Source organism: Mytilus edulis, chromosome 3 (assembly GCF_963676685.1).
Source record: "Mytilus edulis chromosome 3, xbMytEdul2.2, whole genome shotgun sequence".
NCBI classification, from domain to species: domain Eukaryota; kingdom Metazoa; phylum Mollusca; class Bivalvia; order Mytilida; family Mytilidae; genus Mytilus; species Mytilus edulis.
The window spans coordinates 36,704,568-36,709,021 of record NC_092346.1 but is presented as its reverse complement, the minus strand read 5'-3'; positions in this window follow the sequence as shown (position 1 = coordinate 36,709,021).

The following is a 4,454-nucleotide window of genomic DNA, read 5'->3' as shown; positions in this document are numbered from 1 at the left end:
TGTATGTGTTTGACCTTTTGATTTTGCCATTTCATTAGGGACTTTCTATGGTGGCCGGTTAAGGCCATTTCGCGTTTTCGCGTTTTCTCTCTATAGAATATGAAAGGCGAAAAGGCGAAACGCGAAAACGCGAAATGGCCTTAACCGGCCACCAGAACTTTCCGTTTTGAATTTTCTTCGGAGTTCAGTATTTTTATGATTTTTTTCCCTATCAATATTCGCATATGTGAAAATATTCTAATTAAAAAAACAAACCCATTAGTTTATTTCTATTTTGAAAAAAGACATTAAATTGATCATAATCATAATATTCGGGGTACCAATTTAACAGACCAAGATGCACATTACAACAATATATGTCCTTTCAATCATGCCCTAGTCGGCAATGTACATGTTTTGTATATTTGTATAAGTAGGATTCAATAGGAATCTTTATAAAAATAATATCTAGCTAACATAAAATAGAAGAGGTTCATTAAACAGTACTTTGTTTTTGTTCTTCAACATAAGGCGGGTCTGTTTATTTTACTAAAAGGATAGTTCTTTGTTGTTTTCACAATTTGGTAAGGGTAAATGATCAATCATAGGTTCAACTCTAGTCTGACTGTTTAACGACAACTTGGAAACAGACGCCCAAAACATTTTACTCTGTAAAAAAAAGATATAAAACATTGGAATATGCAAGATGAACTGATCATAACATTTTATAAGCAGAAAATGTCAAAATTTCAGAAACCCTTATGAATAAATTATATATACTAGAATTCAAATCTCGCTCGTTTGACTATTAAACTCATCAGCGAAACAAATTACAGCACGACGTTAAAGATCATTGAAAACCCAAATGTCCAGATTATTTTGTCATTTTAGAGCTGAAGAAAGCCAGTGAATGCAATATTGCGATTGCTACTATTGCACTTTATAAAAAAAATCACTGGACATATGATAAAAAAAAAAATGTATAAGTCTATTCAACAAACTTATCAGCCAATAAGTGATAATGACGTGAAATTTGGCATTGCTTCGCGTAAATTTACGAATGATATACTGTTTCACACTATTCTGTTCTGTTTAAAAACTTATCAATTACAGGTTTTGAGATTTTCAATTCCTGTACTACTTTCTACGTTGTTTTTTTTCTATTCAAATAAACTTAGATAAGTATCCTTAACTTCAAATTCAAATGTCAGAGATTGATTTTTATAATGTTTTGGGAAAAGGAATATAAGAATCTTTTTTCAGGATCATTACCCTTTTATCTGATGCTGCATATTCATATGTTTGTGTCCCAACTGACTTTAATTGTGTTGCTTCAATGGTATTTGTCTTCGGATATTTGCTGTCGTATTCGGTTTTGAAAGTATCGTTAGCACGCTTAATGTCTTCCTTTTTGTACAAAGCTGAAATCTGAAATAACACAAAGTAGTTAAATGAGATAGTATTTACTTTTATAAATGTCAGTATCATAGAATAGTTTAATGTTAATTCTGATTAGTTTTTAATTGGCTTTAATATCTGTTACCGCTTGTAGACAGCCAATAAGTAGTGGTAATTAAGCTCTTTGTCTGAATCCATCTGATAGATCAGCATCTGCTAACCCTTAAAGGTCAAACCCAGTTTTTAAATAGAATTCTTGAAGCTAAAATATTTCTGGACAGTTGTAACCGTTCGTCTTTTATCCTTTGAATATGGCATTATCTTGAAAACAAATGTTTACTTGCAATAAACCTTATCAAATAGTTGATGCAATGACTTTGTGGCGTGTTAATGTCGTGGATTCGTGGTTATACACCCGAACAAGCAAAGGACGCACTTCCATAACATGCATTTTTTCCTCCCGGAAAATAGAAGTTCAATTAACCATATTCCTACACACTTGAATGAGAATAAATGATAGCTGAACTATCTTGTCTTACACGAATATTTTTTTCATAGATACACACAAGTTTTTTTTATTATCAAAACAAAAATTATCTGACATATCAAAGCGGTTTTTTTTGTAAAGATAATATAGTTCACAACGACGTATTACCATGGTTTTTAGAACTTACCTTTGGAATAAAGATTAACGTCAAAGTTATTGTAACGAACGCTTGAATCTGCAGCCCTTGCAATAGGTACAGCAAATCTGGTCCATATGAATGACCAATCAAATGTCTGAAAATGTCAATAGATTAGTTTTTCAGCATAAACAGACAAAATTTAGTTAATGTAGTACATGTACAAATAAGTCAAATATCTTATTAATTTATTTTGAATTTATTTTTTCAGTTATTATGAAAATGAGTCAGTTTTAATAAGTAAGCTAACATGTTTAACCCCGCCACATTATGTATGTATGTGCCTGTCCCAAGTTAGGAGCCTGTATTCAGTGGTTGTCGTTTGTTTATGTGTTACATATTTGTTTTTCGTTCATTTTTTTTTTTACATAAATAAGGCCGTTAGTTTTCTCGTTTGAATTGTTTTACATTGTCTTATCGAGGCCTTTTAAAGCTCACTATGCGGTATGGGCTTTGCTCATTGTTGAAGGCCGTACGGTGACCTATAGTTGTTAATGTCTGTGTCATTTTGGTCTTTTGTGGATAGTTGTCTCATTGGCAATCATACCACATCTTCTTTTTTATATGTATAGATATATTATTATGAAATACTGGAAACTGAAATGCGTTTTATAATGCAAATATTATTCATACATTAGTTTGGTTAAAGGACAGCGTTTCGGTTAAGACATGTCTCTATGACTAATTTTTATTTGACAAATATTTCTACCGCAATATTTTTTTTAATTTTTTTCAGCTAAAATACACTTGAACCCAGTACTATGTGTATTAACGTTTTACAATACTATTGTACAATAAACAGATTCATAAATAGTGTTTATATCTATAAATATTAAAAAAAACTATTCCGTAGTGGGGGAGATAAATAGAAGTCATGTTATGCATTTCCCACTAAAAACCTGGTCTTCATAAGCGATTTTGAGGAAACAATAGTTGATGTTCCATACAGAGGATACTTTACACAAATGTTTTTTTTTCAACATTTTCACCACATAAAGGTCACTCTGTCAAAAGGTAAGAGACATAAAAAGGCTTTCAGAAATGGAAACGTAGTAGACTCTGCTAAACATGATAAGAAAGAATAAAATAGATTCAAGTATAATGCCAGAATAAAATAACGATAATTATCTTCGGCTTTGTGTATCACTCATTCTATTATGCACTTGTGAAGAAAAATATTTAACGAAATACGTAGAGAAAAAGAAAAACGCCAGTAAACATAAACTAAATTATAAGCCTGTTATCTTGGTTAGTTTCTACGAGAAATACTTAATATCCTATCACAAGTAAATAATGTTTAATAAGAGGCTATTATCTAGTAAAACAGAATGTTTCCGCACAAGACTAATAACTATATATATGTTGTACCATTTCATAATGAACTAGTAAAAAAATAACGAATTAACTTACGTTAGAATCAACAGAAAACTACCAAGTATTATTCCATTATACGCTGCCCATGTGATGTATTTACTTTCATTAAAATGACCCGGTGCTCTCCTCACAAGGTAACACATGTAACCACCAACAAATAAAAGAAATACCTCAGCTGAAATATTAACAAAACGAAATTCGTTGAGATATATTTTCCTGCTCGTTTGATGTATTAGTTTTGATGATTATCTCAAAAAGATTGAGTAATTGTTGTTTTATTTACGTTGAGTGGATCTCATTATTTGGATTAATTGATATATCAATATAGGTGTTTCACGCCATGTTAGGATTTATAAAATATATCGTAGCGTTCAGTTTATATTGATAAGGGGAGATTGAATGTCTGGAGTAAAGAACCGACCTTCAGGTAAAAAAATTGTAAATTCGATTATATTTTGCAAGAATATTCCAAGGAGATGAAATACAATATTTCAAAATTTCTACAATGGTACCAGTAGGTTATCTGATTTATCCAACCCAGTAGGTTGAAGCATCAATATTAAAGTCCTAGCCTCGTAAATGACTTTTAAATTGATGATTTAATTATAGAGATTTGATTATACGTGTAACTATGCAAAAATCAGTTTCTGTCTTGAAATAGTCTTCTAGTGCCTTCCGCTTTCCTTAAAGTTATCAATTATATTTTCATCTATTTAAACTCTATGATTCATTAGTCGATAAAGGTAAGAATCCTTAAACTCATCCGATAATCTTCTGAGATTCTTCAAGTTATTTTGAATTTGTTATACAATGGGTCCTGTTGTACCATTTCATAATGAACTAGTTGACTTGTAAAATAGTCGAGCAATTCCTATCTGTTTACTGCCGATTGCATTGAGAATGTAGCTAAAGGTAACGTCTTTGTTTAGCTTGTTTGCTAGCTGAACCGTGTAGTCATTATTAGGTAAAGTAAACTACCCTCATTTAAGAGTAGACTAGTCCGACAGTTAACCAATCTAT